The following is a 20,343-nucleotide window of genomic DNA, read 5'->3' as shown; positions in this document are numbered from 1 at the left end:
TTTGAAAAACTAGAAATTCAGATGAATATTAATGTTATATTTTATCACAGTGTTATTACTAGTGAAATTTTGAAAGTAACTTAGATTCAAATCAAACAAAACCATTTAAATTATAACATTTGTGGGGGAATATTTTGTAGTGTTGGAGAAATCTAATTAAAACCAAATCTCAGGGCGCCTGGGTGGCTCAGTCGGTTGAGCGGCCGACTTCGGCTCAGGTCATGATCGCACAGCTCCTGAGTTTGAGCCCCGCGTCTGGCTCTCTGCTGACAGCTCAGAGCCTGGAGTCTGCTTCTGCTTCTCTGTCTGCCTCTCTCTCTGCCTCTAACCCACTCACATTCTGTCTCTGTCTCTCTCAAAAATAAATAAACATAAAAAAAAAATCTCCCAACCCAGAAAACCACTCCACAAAAGTAATAGAAGAAGAGAACACTTTTGTTATTGAGTAATCATTAAATCAGCATGTGATGCACATTACAGGCAATCTGCTGAGATTACAAAAACAGAAAGAAATCTCAACCTTTTATATAACCAAGCATATACAATCCATTACACATGTTGTGAAGATAACCAATAACCAGTCCTCTAGTAAGATTTAACAAAACCATTTCTCACACTTAGTTCAATTTATTTACCTGGTGATTGAGATTAGCTAATTAACTTTACCCAAAGGAGAAGCAAACTTCTCATATCTTTATGACAGGAGGTAGTTTTGTAACTTGAAGCAAGATGCCCACATATGTTAGGCACCAACCTTTCCACGGAAATCCAGAGATAATGGTATTACCTCCTTTGATCCTTATATTTCACAGAGAAGGATTCCAAGTACTTGAGAGAGACATGCCTGGTTATAAAGCTGACAAAAGGCCTACTTGGCTTTCAAAAGAATTTATATACATTTCAAATAGAGGAGAAAGTACTTAGCAATTTCAAGTTTTCTAAAGTAAATGTCCTAAAGGAAAGGAGGGGAGGGAAATCTATTCCCTCGTTTTTTTAAAAAAAATTATTAACGACCTATTTTTTTAGAGCAGTTTTAGGTTTATAACAAAATTGAGAGGGAGGTACAGAGATTTCCCATATATTTCCTGGTCCCACACATTCATAGCCTTCCCCATCATCAACATCACTAACCAGATTGGTGCATTTTTTTTTAACCAAGGATGAACCTACACTGACATATCATAATAACTCCAATTCCATAGTTTCCATTAGGTTTCACTCATGGTGTTGTACATTCTATGGGTTAATGTATAATGACAAATATCATTATAGCATCTTGCAGAGCATATTCAATGTCTTAAAAATCCTGTGTGCTATGCCTATTCACCTCTCCTCCTCCACCACAGTCAATGACTGATCTTTTGGTCATCTCCATAATTTTGCCTTTTCCTGACTGTCATATAGTTGAAGTCACATGGCATGTAGCTTTTCCAGATTAGTTTCTTTCACTTAGTATGCATTTAAGCCTCTACTATGTCTTCTCATGGCTTGACAGTTCATTTCTTTTTAACAATGAATAATATTCCATTGTCTGGATGTGCTACAGCTTATTTATCCATTGACCCACTGAAGGACATCTTGGTGGCTTTCAAGTTTTGGCAATTTTGAATAAAACTGCTATAAATAGCCACATGCAGGTTTTTGTGCAGACATTTAGGTTTTCAACTCCTTTAGGTAAATACCAAGGAGAAAGATCGTTGCATCATATGGTGAGAGTATGTTTATTATTGTAGGAAATGGCCAAACTGTCTTCCAAAGGGGAAATATTTGCATTTCCTCTGGCAGTGAAGAGGAGCTCCTGTTGCTCTCTATCCTTGCCAATATTTGGCATGGACAAGTGTTCTGGGTGACAACCATTCTAATATGTGTGTGGTAGTATCTCATTGTCATTTTAATTTGCATTTCCCTGATGGCATGACATGGGTCATTTTTTTCATGTGTTTATTTACCATATTTATATCTTTTTTGGTGAGGTATCTGCTAAGGTATTTGGCCCAGTTTTTATTTGTGTCATTTGTTTTCTTATTTAAGAGTTCTTTTGTAAGTGTTAGAATTTCTTCACAATCTGGCCATCACTTGTTATTGTTTTCATGGTATATGTATATATGTATGTGCATATATATGTGTGTGTGTGTGTGTGTGTGTATAATGATATGTATTCACACCATATGTAGTTATGTATATGTATCATTATCATATATATATGCTAATTATAACAGGTGCCAGGTGATTTCTCATTGTGGTTTTGATTTGCATTTCTCTGATGATTAGTGATGTTGGTCACCTTTGAAAAATGGCCCTACTGGCCACTCGTGTGTCTTTTTTGAAGAAATGTGTATTCAAGTCCTTTATCCATTTTTAAATTGTTTTTTTCTGCTCTGGAGCTGTAGGAATTCCTTACGTATTTTGGAAATTAACCTCTTATCAGATATATGGTTATTAATATTTTGTCTCATTCTGTTGATTGCCTTTTCACTCTATTGAGGGTTTACTTTACTATGCAAAGGCTTTTGAATTTGGTATGATTCCACTTGTTCTTGCTTTTGTTGCTTGTGCTTTAAATGTCATATTCATGAACTCATTGCCAAAACCAATGTCATGAAGCTTTACCCTATGTGTTCTTCTGGGAGTTTTAAAATTTCAGGTTTTAATCCATTTTGAGTTGATTTTTGTGTATGATGTAATATAGTGGTTCAGTTTCATTGTTTTGCATTGTGGATATCCGGTTTTCCTATCAGTATATGTTGAAGAGACTATTCTCTTTCCACTGCTTATTTTTGGCTCCCTTGTTGAAGATCAATTGATTTGTATATGTGTAGGTTTATTTCTGGGCTCTATTCTGTTCTCTTGTTCTATATGTCTGTCTTTATTCAGTACCAACTGTTTTCATTACTATAGCTATGTAATATATTTTGAAATGGGAAGGGTAATGGTTCCAGCTTTGTTCTGTTTCCTCGATATCACTTTGGCTCTTCTGGTCCTTTTTATATAATCATACAGAGGTCAAATGTTATACATATATAATATGTAAAAAAATGTGTACAAAATAAAACATATATCCAATCCTGGTTTTAAAATATTTCTGGTAAAAGTTCGGTATATTCAAAATTTAAACTCCCTGTCAGTCCCTTTTAAAATGTTTTCCCTCCCTCCATCCCAAGGTGGCTTTTGAAGTCAGGAGTAAGCTTCTGTAAGCTAAAGCTATGTCAGATGGATTTATTATCTGGACACAAGGAGGCAACACAATTACATGCTTTGCTCTCTGTTCATGAACTAACATTTGCACAATAACAAATCATCAACAGACTTTGAAAGAAGTTATGTGATTGGTCACTGATCATAGTTTATATCTATTATTTATATAGTGATTTGTGGACTACAGAACTAGTGGTGAAGTATATACTTTATGCACTTACAGTTAATATACCATGATCACTGAAAGTTAAACCACGTTGTTTTGGGAGCTAGTATTGTCTAACTAAACTGTGGTAACTGGAATTGTCATATCAGTACATGCCTGTGCTTCTGTTTCTCTGGTGGCATTCACTCTCCCATTTTCTGAAGTTATAAGTGAAAAAGGGATGCTGGGAAAGAAACTAGACTACAGGAAGGGAACATTATTAGGAGATAGTTCAAAAATATTGACTTCATTATATTGAAATATTATATGATTCATACTTATTTACTTAACATAATGCTCATAATTTTCATATTACTAATATTTAACAACATGATCTTATGACTTCATAATATTTCATCAAACAGCAATAGATAAATTTTACTGAGTGCTTCTACATGGTAGACATTGTTCCAAGTGCTTATAGTATTATCTCATTAATCCTGTCAATATTTTGAGATTATTCCTCTTAATATTTTGAGATTATTCACATTTCATAGATGAGAAATCCAAGATAAATAAAGATTATATGAAGACTCTAAGATGCACAGTTCATAAGTGAGAAATTCAGATTTAATTTTAAGCATTCTGATTCTACTGCCCTTTCCTCTGTTGTACTAGTCTCTACTACAATATTATGTATTAATTCTATACTTTTTTCTTGGGTATTTAGACTTACATTTTTCTTGCTTTTATACAGAAATCCTTGTATGCATTCATGGTTTCTTTAGCAAAAAAATCCATAAATGGAATTATTTCATCAAATTTTATGGATCTTTTCAAGATTTTTGTTGTATTTTGCAAATCACCTCAGAAAATATTTGTTTCAATTTACATTTTCCTAAGAAATACATTAGACTGACCATTTAAAAAACCCTCACCAACTAACAGTTCATAATTTAACATATCTTTAGTGGCTTTATATTTTTTCTTTTGTCACTTACTTTTGTTATTCTTTGCTTATTTTTGGTTGGGCTTTTTTCAAATTATGAGTGTGCTTTTTATATATTAATGATAATAAGCTATTATTTTATATGATGGATATATTTTAACCTTTTACATTAGTATTTTAACTAGTTGTTCTGTTGCTTGTAGGAAAGTTGTGCATTTTGCATATTTGTTTTATAATTGTCCTCTTTGTGGGGCTTCTGGGTGGCTCGGTCAGTTAAGCATCTATCTGACTTCAGCTCAAGTCATGATCTCGCGGTTTGTGGGCTTGAGCCCGATGTCAGGGTCTGTGCTGACAGCTCAGAGCCTGGAACCCGCTTCAGATTCTGTGTCTCCCTCTCTCCTGTCCCTCCCCCACTCACTCAGTGTCTCTCTCTGAAACATAAACATTAAAAAAATAATTGTCCCCTTTGCTAGATGAGACAGAAATATTGTGAAAATAGCATAAAATGAGAGACAGTATAAAGGGACATCTATGAAAATAAGGATAGAATTTATGACAGTAATGTATGGATTTTTAAATATTCAATATACAAAGTAGCATTGGGTATATAATACAAAAATACAACCATGAAGAACAGTTTCAACATCCAAAGTTCTAAGCAGATCTGCAAGGAATAAGATGGAGAATCTATCATTGCAACTAAGGAAAAAAGAATAAAACATGCAGCAGAATTGTGATTTAATACTGAGTACTAAAACCAAAGATATTTAGATTTCTTCCATTTAGGGGTGAGAGACTGAGACAAATGTGGACCCACAAGCCAAGAGAGCCAGGAAAGTGATGATTGAGCTGAATCCTCCTTAATTCAATCACATCATATCCAATCAAATAGGTCAAAAGAAGTGATAATAGCATTTATATAGATTTTGCATATTAGAAAGCCAAATGAACTGGTAGTACACTTACTTGACTTATTTAGGTAATGCAAACTAAGCCTTTAGACTAAGAATTTTGGAGTTCATTATCTTTTGAGAACTTTGGTATGTCTCCCTCCATGGCAGTACCTCATTTATATAAAAGTAACCTTAAAAGCATTATTAATACTTGATATTTGATATATAAATGTGTTCGCATGACCCTAACACTGCTTGTACTTTTTCCATTCCTGAATCTCTTTGCTATGAATCATTTCAGAACTCACATTTTGTTTTACATTAATGAGAACAGGATTTTTAAACATCATATTCACCTATATGGATAATTGAAATGTGTGAATGTCAGAAAAATTTAATTAATGTCACACAGAAATTGACAGAGAAGATAATTCCAACTTGGAAAGCAATCAGTAATTGACTCGGTGGCCTTTATGATTCCAAAAACTGATTTTGATTTTTTTTAATGATACATCACTGTTTTAATGGGTATAGGACAAAGTTAATAATTACACCCAAATTGGTCACTTTCAGGCCAAATTATTGCAAAATATATTTAGTTATTTTTTTCTCATAAAAGATGTAATTATAACACTTAAATTGGGGCGCCTGGGTGGCTTGGTCGGTTAAGTGTCCGACTTCAGCTCAGGTCATGATCTCACAGCCCGAGAGTTCAAGCCCCACGTCGGGCTCTGTGCTGACAGCTCAGAGCCTAGAGCCTGCTTCTCATTCTGTGTCTCCCTCTCTCTCTGCCCCTCCCCTGCTTATGCTCTGTCTCTCTCTGTCTCAAAAATAAATAAAAACATTAAAAAATTTTAAAAAAATAAAAAATAAAACTTAGATTAATTTTAGGATATTTTATGTGTCAATTTTATTTTCCTTCTCTGCCTTCCTAAATGGAACTTAGTCTTTTTTTCTTTTAATTTTTTAGAGAGAGGGAGAGTGTGAGTGGGGGAGGAGGGCAGGAGAGAGAGAATCTTAAGCAGGCTCCATGCTCAGTGTGGAGTCCAATGCAGGACTCAATCCCATGACCCTGGGATCATGACTAGAGCTGAAATCAAATTGGATGCTCAACCAACAGCCACCCAGATGCCTGGAACTCTTATTCTTAAAAGCCTTTGTTCATTCCCTGCCCATTTAAGATGACCAACATGACTAGAAAAGGAATATTCAAGTTATTCTAAGTTTCCTCATTGTACTATGCTATAAAATTCACTTACCCAGTTCCTTTAAGATCTATAACAGTGCCACATTAAGTGGTCCTTTTGGTCAAACATTAAATGAAATGGTGCTTCACCTTTGCTTCTTTCCTACAAAATACCCTGAAGAGTATAACAAAAATTATTTTCATTTTGCAGTATCCAGCGGTAGTGAGTAATTTATAAGATAGCCAATGAAAACGGTACCAATTTCATAGTTTATTCATGCAGAGATTACTAAATTACCAAAAGCTAAAGAGCATTTTTAAAGCAAGTGTGTTATTTTTAGATGTTTAACTTTACTAGTTTTTAAAAATTTTGCAAGAACATCTCAATCAAATTAGAAATTATAACCCAAATCAGCATAATCTGGGGGATTGTATAGCCTCTAAAAATGTGTTATTTACTATTAAGCTGTCCCCAAATTCTCACTTTATGCAGAAGAAAACATCTGGTCACTATTTCATTGCTGAAGATAATTAGCTTCCAATTTTCACAAATTATATTTTCACCTATGCCCCTTGCAAAGCCCAGGGACTACAGACTTGTCCAATTACTCTGACCCATCTCCCTAGGTGAATAAAAATGGAAAGCAGTTCTTTCCTGTAAGAAATTAACCCATCACCTGCTAACCTCTAAGGTTGTATCTCAGTAGCTATTAGGCTGCCATTTAAATTTTATTTTCTTATAATAAACCTACAAATGCCCAGTTGGTCACTGTTAATATCAAGAAATATTGAAACCTGATACATGATATATTTGCACTGTTGAAGAATGTCAGAAAATTCTTTCTGAAATCGTACGTACTACTACTTATATCTAAAACATGGGCAATGGTATAGCTCCACTATTTCTGTAACTTACACTTCCATTCCTAGTTCTATTCATAAGAAAAGAAAAAGATCTTAACAAATATAATTGAAGAAGGATTGGATTCCTTACTTTATATTTTATGCATCTCAAGCACTTTTGCTTCAGCTGTAAATATATTTTCTAACCCCTTCCACCCTTTCCTCATCCTTACTTCCACTGACTGTGGAAAATACATTTGTTTGCATTATTTCTCGGTTTTGAAAAGCTTTGTAATATAAAAGAAAAAAAACATTCCTGAACATAATAGAAACTTACAATTTGCTCAGCGATAGAAGAGAATGCTCCTCTATTTTTTTTTTGAGAAAATGTAAATTAGAGAATGAGAAGATATGACAGCTGAACAATCAAAGATAAAGAAATAGTTGGCCAGGGAGCCTTCCCTAGAAGAAAAGTAATATATATTTGCGAGCATAATATATATTTGTGAGCATAACTCACTCCATACAAATCAGCAAGTGAGAGCAGTCTGAGAGCAGGGATGATTCAGAAGTGAGAATAAATTGTTAGAGAACCTTCATATGGTCTAAAAATGACAAATCATCCTGATTAGTACAGTGCATTACTTGAGACTCTAAAATGTTTTTGTTCCTTCTAGAAACTTGCTCTATGTGATGATTTCTTAATAAATATCTATTTTCTGCAGGCTAATTTTGCAATAACTGTTCTACACACCATTTTGATTCTGCCATACTACTTAACCATTTCCCCCACATTGTCTCACATATATTCCCTTTGCCTAACACATTGTTCTGTCTCATAGGTACATAATGTCTATTGAGTTGAATGATGAAAAGAATGTATTCAGTCCTGTTTTTCAGAGCTAGCAGCAATATGGACATGTGACCTCATTCTTCTAGATGTTATTTCCCACCATGCCTATAACTGTCATCCCCACAGGTGGACTGGTTTCTTCACCTCTCCATAAAAGCACCTTGCACTTGCTTGATTCCTTGCTTGATAAACCATTGTCACTCTGCTTGCATAAATTCTATCCATTCCTCAAAGTCAATTTTAAGCCTCGGTTTCTTTGTTTGTTTTTGCTTTAGTTTTTTTTGAGACAGAGTGACAGAGTGCAAGTGGGGGAGGGGCAGAAGAGAGGGAGACAGAATTTGAAGCAGGCTCCAGGCACTGAGCTGCTAGCACAGAGCCCAATGTGGATCTTGAACTCACGAATTGTGAGATCATGACCTGAGCTGAAGTTGGATGCTTAACCAACTGAGCCACCCAGGCATCCCAAGCTTCACTTTCTTAATGAAGCCTCCTTTCATTTCTCTTGCCCTCATTGATCATTCGTTCTTATCAGTGCCTACACCTGTAATGCATAACATTCAACCTAAATGTTGATATAATATACATGTCAACATATGTCACTGTACATAGTTATCCTTGTGTATTCATCTATGCAAATAAAATATTAAACAATTGAAGGATCAATGTCATGTCTTTAATTTCTTATGCACATACATATAACCTAGTGAACCACTGAGAATATAATAAGCCTACAATAACATTTACAGACAGAAAAGAATATGCAATCAGACATAAAAACATACCTAGCAGTTATATTACCGTTTTTCCCCCAAATTCTATGTGTTTTTCTATTATTGGTAGGTATCCATGGACACTTTTAACAATAAATTTAAGCATTGCAAAAGGCACTGTAGACAGACTGGAGAAGTAGAATGAAAATATCAATAAGGCACTCCTCAACCAATTGGCAACATACGATATTATCTTGGGATGTTTTAAGATTTTATAAGCTCAGTTAGAGGATCCTAGAATTTTGATTCATGAGTCATGAATCACAGCTCTGTATGCTCATAATAAAGTTCAAAATGACTCTTTCTTGAATTAAATAATGTGACGTCCCAAAGAAAAGAATATGTACAGTGTGAATGATAGAGTTCAGAGACTTTAAAACTGTTCATATTTGAAGACATATAAGGTATAATGTAATGATAATGACTAATAAAAGATTTTATTGGCAGAGGTGATGATTAGAAAAGTCATGAACTAAGACCTGTGAGATAGTTTACTTCTGGAGTATTGAAATCTTATTTCATGCTTGTTTGTTGTTGTTGTTTGCTTGTTCATGCATGTTTTCCTTAGTCACTGTTTTTCAGGATGTGCAAATTGCACCTAAAAATAATTCCAGAACCTGTTTACTTTTAGTTGGCAAAGAAATAAAAACAATAGGAGCTTCAGTGTGAGCTGCTTCCTTGCAAACAATGAAATTATAAGTTTAATATGAGGTTTATATAATCAGCTTTGCAGAATAAAAAGATTTGATTCCTTCTTTTATCAAATTTAAAATTCACACTAAAAAACTTATCTGTGCTTATGTAAATATATAATTTTAAATAAAAAATAAAATAAAAGGGTCACCTGAGTGGTTCAGTTGGCTAAGCATCCAACTCTTGATTTCAGCTCAGGCCAGGATCTCATGATGATGAGAGTGGGCATAGAGTCTGCTTGAGATTCTCTCTCCCTCTCCATGGCCCCTCTCCCACTCCAGTGTGCTCACTTTCTCTCCCTCTCTCTCTCTCTCTCTCGCTCACTCTTTCTCGATAGATAGATGGATAGAGAGATAGATAGATAGATAAAATTAGGGTGAAATACTTAAGTTCATTGTTCTCATTCATTGAAAATGAGCCATAAACATATTTTGACTTTTTTCAATTGTGCCTGAAAGTCAAAAAACCAAATGAAGACAACAAAGCCAATCAACTTCTTGATTAAAAAGTAAAAGAGATGCTCACTTCAGCAGCACATATACTAAAATTGAAATGATACAGAGAACATTAGCATGTCCTCTGCATGAGGATAACATGCAAATTCATGAGGCATTCCATATTTCCAAAAAAAAACCAAACAGTAAAAGAGCATTTTTTTTTTTTTAATCTCAGGGCCAGCATCAGCCTTCTGTTAGTGCTCTTAGGTACCCACAGAATCCTGAGTGATTAATGCATGTAATCCCATCAAATAGTCCTTATAGTCTATCTACAAACTAAAGAAACAAACCTAACCATTTCCAGCCTGAACTTGGCCCTTCAACTTACATGGGCTATAGCATCTGGAGCTGAGGTGACAGGACTGGAACCTGCCTTTTTCATCAATGAGCATACTCAGAGTCAAGGGACCCTGAACTATCCACTCATGCTCCACAATCTTTGCTTAATTCATGGAGTCTCTAAAAAAGATAATAAAGTGGCCATTGCTATTAGAGTCAAAACTTAGTGCCAATGTTTGGATCCAAGTACAAGCCCCTTTTATCAATGCCTTTCACCATCTTCCTTCCTCCTATATCACAGGCCTGCAGAACATCACAGGTCATTGCTGACAGATATCAGTACCTCAGACTACTGTGACCTCTACTCTGAGGTCTCTTCTGACAGCATGATCATACCACACCCACAGTGCATACAGCCCTACCCAGCCCCTTTCCCAGGAATATCTTATGATGTTGAAGAAAATCTAGTAGAGAATTTAATACAAAATTGGTCATGACATGATTCCAGGTTTCATATCCTGGAAACTGGTTTAAACTTGATCTAAGCAGGTAATTGAAAGGATTAACAGAGAATCACAGGGAAAGCAATGCTCCCAAACAGCTCCCTCTCATCATACTTCCTTCCTCAAACACCCTCTTTCGCTCTCCCAGATCTTCCCTTTTTCCTCTTCTTAATCCTCTCAACAGAAGGATACTATTCTGTTGTGTCAAATTCCAGGGCACCATATGGCTATATTTACAAGTGGAAGGAATTACTATGTTAAAAATTAATGTGTGGCTTTCTCCTTGTGGTTTTTGTTGACTCTGTGCCATGGGATGAGGTGTAGCAGAACCCCCTCAAGCACCCTGCTGCCAAGCATTGCCTTATAAGCATTCTCCATCTCTAGCTAGCCACGTAGGTTCCTGGCGATTCTACTTCCAATTGTAGGCACAGTTATATCCTTACATTAGATTCTCTTAATTTCTCAATCACATTATTGCTATGACCTCCTAAGTGGTCATTCTGCCTCTGATATTTTCTCCAACTTTCTCATTGTAATCAGGGCAACTCCCATGCTTAAAATCTTCTAATGGCTCCTGTGGTCCTCAAGATAACATCTGCATTCTTTAAATATGGGTCTCAATGCCTTCATTTTCTAGTTGCTGTTCATTCCTCCAGCACTTTTTTTTTTTTTTTTTTTTTTTTTTGGTAATTCTTTGCTCATATCCTATTTACCACACTAGGATGAAAGAGTTACAGAAGTAGGTGGCTTATGATGCATTTTTTCATTTTATTGTAGAAACACTGTCAGGGTAACAAAGAAAGTGAGTGGCCTAATCTATTCCTGTTAACTGGACCCAAGCATCTGGAAATTCTTGAACGTGGATGTTACATTGAAGAACTACATTTCTCACTCCTGCTTTGCTGGTCACTTCCCAGAAAAAAGAAGAGGCGTGTTCACTATCTACTATAAAAGTAGCCAGTTCCTACAGTCAGGCTGCTGTCAATTGCATTTTCAATTTTCAATTAAATTGCAAAATTACATTTCACAGGAACCTTCATGGGCTTTGAAGTCCAGGTTAGTACCCAGCTTGTATAGCTGATTATATATAGCTGACAAAGCTGACTTTACTTCAGTAGCAGTTGTTGATCTTACTGTAATTGCCTATTTAACCAGTTTATTGCACAGACTGAACTTGTCAAAATACAATTGTAAAACAGCTTTATTTCTACCTATTTACTGCCTTCAGATGTCTTCTGCTAGATCTCTTTCACTGCCCTTTGGCTATACTGCAGATTCTGTAGCTTTAAATTCATTCCCAGCTATGGAAATCACCTCAACTTCAGGTAACAAAAATTTTAGACTCAACTAAATTAAAATTTCAAACTTTCATTTAATTCAAAACTGTTTTCCTCCCCAGCTCGGGCCGACTTTCAGGTTGGGGACATGCAGTGAAGAATGGGGGCATGGTAACCTTTTCACTTCTCCCCACATTGCTCTTCCAGCCTTGTGGGGTGGGAGGGAGTGTTTGGAGACAGAGGCTGCTGTAACATGGCTGGTGGTACCTTCTTTCATGCCAGGCATACACAAGCCAACTCTCTTTCAAGAGATATTGTTGTGGATTCTTCTGAGATTCCCTTTGCAGGCTTTGTACTGTTCTATGCCATTCCCTGAAGCACACAGTGTCTCTCCTGATTTTATACAACTCCTACTCCCATCCTAGCTTTGCTCCCACGTCTGATAGTTTTCCTCCAGTCTTTGTTGTTGTTGTTGTTATATTCCTTTTAGCCATGCAGGCAATCCTTGAGACAGCTCTTGGCCTTCTTCAGTGTCTGTATGGCTCACAGGAAATGTCAAACACCCTGTGCTAACCAGTAGAAGTGCCAGCTGCTCACTGTGTTGTTCTCTCCATCTCCTGCTTTATTGGCAGCTCTAGCCAGACCTCTCCACACTTCACTGAGTGAAATGGAGCCACCACATTCTAAGGGCACATGTTAAGCCCTTCCAACTTCTCTACCATCATGATTCATTAAGACTGGGACTGTATAAATCATAAACACCAGTATTACTTAGTACCTGGCATGTAATAGGCATTAAAAGAATATTTGTTAAATTAATAAATGAATGAGTTAGTCTTGGTCTGATAGAGAGAAACCAAAAAGCCAATACATAGCTGACAGAGTCTCTGTAGAGTACTTTGATCATTTTTATCAGAAACCTTTTTTTAAATTCCTTTCTTTGACCAGCAATCCAAATTCTAAAAATTTATCTTTAGGAAGTAACTGGGCAAATGCTCACTGATATATGTACAAGGATAAACATTGTATAACATTAACAAAATGAAAATCACCTGTGTGCTCAATAATGGTGGATTGGTTAAATAAGTTATGGTTTATTCAAACGTTTAGAATGTTATTCTGTCAGAATTTTGTGTGTGTAGGTAGAAGTATATTTATTGGTATGGAAATGAAACTTGAAGCAGAACATGACAATGAAAGAAAGAGGGACGCCTGGGTGGCTCAGTCAGTTAAGCATCCAACTTTGGCTCAGGTCATGATCTCAAGGTTTGTGGGCTCGAGCCCTGAATTGGGCTCTGTGCTGACAGCTTGGAACCTGGAGCCTGCTTCAGATTCTGTGTCTCCCTCTCTCTCTGCCCTCCCCTGCTTGCACTCAGTCTCTCTCTCTTCCTCTCTCAAAAATAAATAAGCATTAAAGAGAGAGAGAGAGAGGAAGAAAGAGAGAAAAGTAAGAAAGAGAAAGAAAAAAACAACTGTGATTTGCAAACAGATACACTGCAACACAATTTAAGTGCAAATGCAATGTTGTAGCATTTTAGGTCTCGTTTATCAAGCTAAGATAACAGTAGCACTAATAGCTCACAGATCCTTATATTTCAAAGGCCACTGACTATTCCAGCAAGTTGCTTATTTATAAATCTGGCAAATCTTTGCCCAGACCGTGCTTGCTCACTTCTGCCATAAAACCATCCATAACTAACTCCAGTTCCTGAAACCCTTTCCTAACTTCCCCATTTAAGACAGACTGAAACGCTGTCAAAATGATGTCCTTTGCCTAGCATGTATAATAAGCCCAGTTTTGTATATTCAATGGTTTACCTTATATGATCAACAAAATAACTACTTTCTTTTTTTTTATTACAATATAAAAAAATTTTAGCCTGAGTATTTTCATGCTATTTTTTTTTACCTCCATTTGGAGTAGCTGCATGACAAATACCTTTTAAATTATGAAATAAGTTGTTTAAATTGATGAATATTCTGAATTTTTCAGCAAATTAAGATTTTCACAATTATAGATTTTATCAATTTTATTTCATTCCCAGAGAATATAATGGTATCTATTTTTTTAAAGGTGCTTCATCAAAATATTCTTCCCACAAATCAGAATAATTAAAGATATTTCAAAAATAAATCTTATATGTGTTCAATGTCGCTCCTCATCAGGGAAATATAAATCAAAACCACACTCAGATATCACCTCACACCAGTCAGAGTGGCCAAAATGAACAAATCAGGAGACTATAGATGCTGGAGAGGATGTGGAGAAATGGGAACCCTCTTGCACTGTTGGTGGGAATGCAAATTGGTGCAGCCACTCTGGAAAACAGTGTGGAGGTTCCTCAGAAAATTAAAAGTAGACCTACCCTAGGACCCAGTAGTAGCACTGCTAGGAATTTACCCAAGGGATACAGGAGTGCTGATGCACAGGGGCACTTGTACCCCAATGTTTATAGCAGCACTTTCAACAATAGCCAAATTATGGAAAGAGCCTAAATGTCCATCCACTGAGGAATGCATAAAGAAATTGTGGTTTATATACACAGTGGAGTACTACGTGGCAATGAGAAACAATGAAATATGGCCCTTTGTAGCAACATGGATGGAACTGGAGAGTGTTATGCTAAGTGAAATAAGCCATACAGAGAAAGACAGATATCATATGTTTTCACTCTTATGTGGATCCTGAGAAACTTAACAGAAACCCATGGGGGAGGGGAAGAAAAAAAAAAGAGGTTAGAGTGGGAGAGAGCCAAAGCATAAGAGACTCTTAAAAAATGAGAACAAACTGAGGGTTGATGGGGGTGGGAGGGAGGGGGAGGGTGGGTGATGGGTATTGAGGAGGGCACCTTTTGGGATGAGCACTGGGTGTTGTATGGAAACCAATTTGACAATAAATTTCATATATTGAAAAAAAATAAATCTTATATGCCATTGGAGGTCACATTTCTTTCAATGAGTACTCCATAGGTCTTATAAAGATGAGCTTCTTTGCAAGCTCTGTTTTTAGAAGTTTTAATCTACCTAATATCATCAGAACCTAAAGTTTAGCATTCGTTTTGTGGAATACTTTGAAGATTTCCAAAGAATTTTGAATAAAATATAGCCAAACTTTACAAGACAAATTCATATTAAATTTTATATCAAATTCATATTAAATCCCCCACCCCCCCCAATTTTAGGACATCTAGTTTGATCAGAAAGTAGATATTTAAAGCTTTAATACCTATAAAATTCATTTTATGATGGTTAACAGTGAGATAAATTATGTGTGAAGTGTTGCTTTATTCAATATTGACTTCATCACATTTTGTGATTCATTTACTGTTGCACTACAACTAATTGTAAGTGTATTTTTAATGTTTTTATAAGCTTCTTTTATTGTAGTAAGAACACAATATGGCATCTGGTCAACCAATTTTTAAGTATTATTAACTATAGGCATTAAATGGTACAACAGATCTGTAGAATTTCATCTTGTGTATCTGAAACTTGACACCAGTCAAATAGCACCTCTCTGTTTTCCCCTCTCAGTCAGTCCTTGGCAACCACCATTCTACTGTCTATGAGTTTGACTATTTTAGATACTTTATATAAGTGGCATCATGCAGTTTTTTGTTTTGTTTTGTTTTGTTTGCTTTTGTGACTTTTGTAACTGGCTTAATTCATTTAGCATAATGTCTTCCAGCTTCATCCATGTTATTACATATGGCAAGGTTTCCTTCCTTTTTAAGTCTAAATGGTATTTCATTGTATACACCACATTTTCTTCACCATTCATCTGTTGATGGACACTTCAGCTGTTTCTGTATCTTAGCTATTGCAAATGATGCTAGAGTGAATATGATACTGTAGATACTTTTTTGAGTTAGTTTTCCCTTTATTTTCAGATTATTTTCAGAAACGGAATTGCTGGATCATGTGGTAGTTCTATATTTAATGTTTGAGAAACCTTCATACTGTTTTCTATAGAGGCTGCACCCTTTTACATTCCTACGGACAGTGTGCTTAATTTAATAATAACTTTTTTTACATTATTCTGTGCTCCAGAAATATTTTTATTTATGTTATTATCACAAAATAAATAACATTATATTCACTGCTTATTATTTTAACTGCATTCATAATAGGAATATAAGTAAGATCTGTTGTTTGCCTCAGATAGAATGAATTTTCAAAAACTTCACTTTGATTTCACTAATAAGATGAAAAATTAAGATGTGGTTCAAGTTGAATTAAGTGATCTTCTATTTAAGACATTTGATAACACTGGAAAGAAAAAAAAAACTCTTATCATTTAATTCTTTAAAATTTTACTTCTGCCAGTTAAAGTAACACATTAACAGTTATTGATGTACTTTTCACACATAACATGAAAACAACTTGGCTTGAACATGAGTGAAATTAATTTAGAAGAGTAATCGTTTGATCTAAGGGAAAAGTCAATGTTCACAGAGTTGTACATCATCCACCTTCTGCATCTACATATCTTAAATTATCATCTTTAATCTTCTCCAATTAACTGCTCATTTTGAAGTAGATACTGATACTTCAATAGATTTATATCTTCTGTTTTTCTTGTGGTTGATGTTATTACTAGGGCCTCCATAGTCCTTCAAATCATATGTGTCTTCATCAACTTTATTGAGAAATAGGAATTAATACTTATTTTTTTTATTAAACATGCACTTTTTATACCCAGCTCACTGATGCAAAAGGGCTTATTGCAAAATTAAAAAGCATGATTTGTAATATGTGATATATTATAAAGCCACTTAAGCAAGAGAATTCAGACTACTCTCAATATGTACCAGAGCAAAATTGCTCAACCTCTGTCTCCCATACGTATATTTAATAAACTCCTATTATATAGCAGTCTGGAGATACTGGGTCTCACAGGCCATTGCACACCTGGCTGCCGCAGCAAGTAGCTGGCAAGATGATGGAGCGTAATACTTTTACAAACACAAAACACTGGGAGCAAGTTGTTCCTGTTTCTTCACATTGGAGAGCACTCATTGTACACTATCCTTGAAAAGGAGAAATTGGTAACATTATACCTGGAAAAGGTTGGGAATAGAGAAGGGTAATCATTGGCCATCTCTTGGATTTAATTATGACTCAAAATTTGAACTCCATTGCTACAGTAGAAAAGACTTACCAGACAAGACCCTGGCAGAAGTTGGAAATCTAAAGAGGAAGTCTGCTAAGGAAATAATGGGTTATTTTAATGTAACTATTAATCACAATATTTCATTATACAGTGAAATATCTTGGATAAATTCTAAAACACTTGAGACCCTGTTTAGCAGAATGGGACACATGGTTTCCCTAATTAAAGACTTAAATGTAAAGCACAAATCAAAAATTCTAGAAGAAAATGTAGAAAAATATTTGTGACTTTGGAGTACAGACACATTTATCAAACAAGACAAGAAAACATGGATTACAAAGAGAATGCAGTAATAAATAAAACAGAAATAAGAGAAATGGTGAAAATATATTCACAGCAGAAAGATATTTTCAAAATATATAACAGATAAATTTGGGATATCCAGATCATATAAAAACTCCTGGAAGCTATATTTAAAAAAAACAACAACACGCACACCAATTTAAAATGGCAAATACATACAATATATATATGATACATATGATATATATTTTACATATACATATGAATTACAGAAGAATAAACATGAACATCAACTAAAACGGCTAAACGCATGAAAAGATATTGAACTTCACCCAGCAGTGAGGGAGAGGCAAATTTTTAAAGTCTGACAATGCACAGGGCACCTGGGTGGCTCAGTCCTTAAGTGTCTGACGCTTGATTCAGCTCAGATCATTATCTCATGGTTGGTGAGATTGAGCCCTGCAGTCCCTGAACGGACAGTACAGAACCTGCTTGGGAACCTCTCTCTTCCTCGCTCTCTGCCCCTCCCACATGCACTCTCTCTCTTTTCCTCACAATAAATAAATAAATAAACATTAAAAAAAATAAAAGTCTGGCACTGCAGAGTATTATGAGAATCTGAGTAAATGCATACATAGGACTAGTACAGCACCTTTGGAGCATAATTTGAAAATACCTATAAAAGCTGAAAATGTACATGCTCAGTGTTCCAACACTTCCTCTCTTAGATGTATACTCTAAAGAATCATTCATGTAATCACACAAAGAGATATGTACAAAGATGTCCATTGTATGATTACCTGAAATAGGAAATAGCTGGAAACAAGCTAAATATCCTTTAATAAAAAAGTAGATGAATAAATTGTGGTATATTTATATGGCAGAAAGCCACACAGCTACAAGAGTTATTAAATTTGATTTATATGTATCAACACTAGATTATTACAAAACCCAGCTTTTATGCTGTATAATATGTTTTTAAGATTCATTTATGAAAAAAAAAGATTCATTTATGTTAGTACATATAAATCAAGTTCATTCATTTTAACTGCTGTAGGATTTCCATAATTCTGCAGTTTGCATTTTTCACTCAATATTGTTTTAAAATGATACGTAAATCATGATACATTCTGTAGAATTTTAAAACACATAAATCAGTTTTCCACTTTGGTGAAAGATGAAAACATGTTTGGTAACCATAGAAACAAAACAGGCAGGATACACTTCAGGATTGTGGTGGAAACTAGAAAGTGGGGTGATTGAACAGGTGGGAGGGGAATAAGTGCCATGATCTGCTTCATGGTATTTTTTTATTTATGAAAATAATAAAATGGGGAGGGGGGGAGAAGAGATGTGAAGCATAGATAACAAAATCTCTTTAATCTGGGTGGTAGGTACATGGATATTTTATCACTCTATGCTTTCCTGAAGGTTTGAAATAATTCATCTTTTTATAAATGCCTTAATATGAAAAATTTTAATTACCCAAGTCAAAATAAAACAGTATCAAAAAAATAAAACAGTGTCTTCTAACATCTCCCCGTGTAATACAATATTATTGGCTTTTTTAAATAAAATATCTGCCCTCCCTGCATTTTCAATTTTCATCTTTTTTATACATTTTGAATTATAGATTGAATTATAGATTGAATTATTCTTATTAAATGATGCTTTTACAACTTGAGGTTTCCTTTCAAAAACTGTTTTTATATATTCACAATCTTGCATCACTATTTAAATGATTTTAGTGAATGCTACTAAAAATTTGTACCACAAATCCCTATTCTTCAATTTTTAATTTTTTATATACTTCATGAATGGCTGGTGAATTTTTTGATGGTGTTATTTTCTGAAAGAATTTATGGTTGGTATATTTTTAATTCCTTGTATTTATGAGAGTATCTTACTCTCTGTTTTACATAAATAGCAGTTTGGCTAAAAATGTCATTCATGGGTTAAGATGCTTTGTCTTCAAAATGCTATACATGTTGACCATGGTGTACTAACATTTAGGGTTGGAGAGAAGCATTAAGCCAGTTTGATTTTTGATTTTTAGTCAGATCTCTTAGTTTATTTTCTGTCTGTAAACCTATAGTTTATTTTCTCTTATTTTGTTATTAAATTTCTTTTTCAGGATTGTCATTAGTTTCTATATTAATTTTGCCTAAACCATGGTGAACGTTTTTCATCTGTGCAGTTTGGCATGTTTCACTTCCAGGATGTTTTCTTCAATTATGTTTTAAATACTTATTCTGTGTAAGTGTTTTGGCTTCTTCCTTAAGACATAAGTAATTAATTTTAGGTTAGATTCTATTCAATCGCCTTCCTATGGACACTATTCTTTATTACTGTTTAAACTTACTATCTTCCCTCCATCTTCTGGTTGAGGTTTTTTTGGTTGTTTATATTCTGTAATATTTGATTCTTTTTTTTCCTACATCAATACTGTTATTTATTACCTCCAAAAGCAGGTTTTAATTTTGAGAGTGTATTCTTTTATCCATGAAGCTTCACCTTATTTCAACAAGCTTCATATTCATCTTTGCCTTTGCATCTCAGCTCTGGTGTTTCCCAACAAACCTGTTTTATGTCAGTAATACTCTTATTCCAGCTTAGTCTCCATTTTGTGGTTATTAGCATCATTCTGCTAGATCCTCACTCCTAAGATGAAATGGACAGTGGTTGTTATTGTTAGACAGTACTCAGGTTTTCCAGTGTCTAGTGGCATTCACTGCTATACCCTGACTACTCAGATGGAATCCCCTGCTGTCCACATGACAAGGCTCTTGGGCACGTTGAGCCAGTCCAATAGGTAAAAATTTATCACTCCCATCATACTGTGCT

General features: G+C 34.9%; 1 long non-coding RNA gene and 1 other non-coding gene across 2 annotated transcripts in view; both read left to right on the top strand.

Annotated features, from left to right (window-relative positions):
- LOC113604116 (uncharacterized) overlaps nt 1–12,283 on the top strand; it is a 426,541-nt gene extending 414,258 nt beyond the window's left edge. The window contains exon 10 of the long non-coding RNA XR_008296712.1: nt 11,584–12,283. This is a non-coding gene — a long non-coding RNA (uncharacterized LOC113604116). The remainder of the gene's footprint in view (nt 1–11,583) is intronic.
- Nucleotides 10,045–10,151, top strand: LOC113604262 (U6 spliceosomal RNA). The gene has a single exon (XR_003426140.1). It is a non-coding gene; the product is annotated as a U6 spliceosomal RNA (small nuclear RNA).
- Nucleotides 12,284–20,343: the final 8,060 nt, after the last annotated feature.

This window comes from Acinonyx jubatus, chromosome A2, assembly GCF_027475565.1.
Source record: "Acinonyx jubatus isolate Ajub_Pintada_27869175 chromosome A2, VMU_Ajub_asm_v1.0, whole genome shotgun sequence".
NCBI lineage: Eukaryota > Metazoa > Chordata > Mammalia > Carnivora > Felidae > Acinonyx > Acinonyx jubatus.
The sequence above is the reverse complement of the archived record's forward strand: the minus strand, read 5'-3'. Positions and strand labels throughout refer to the sequence as shown.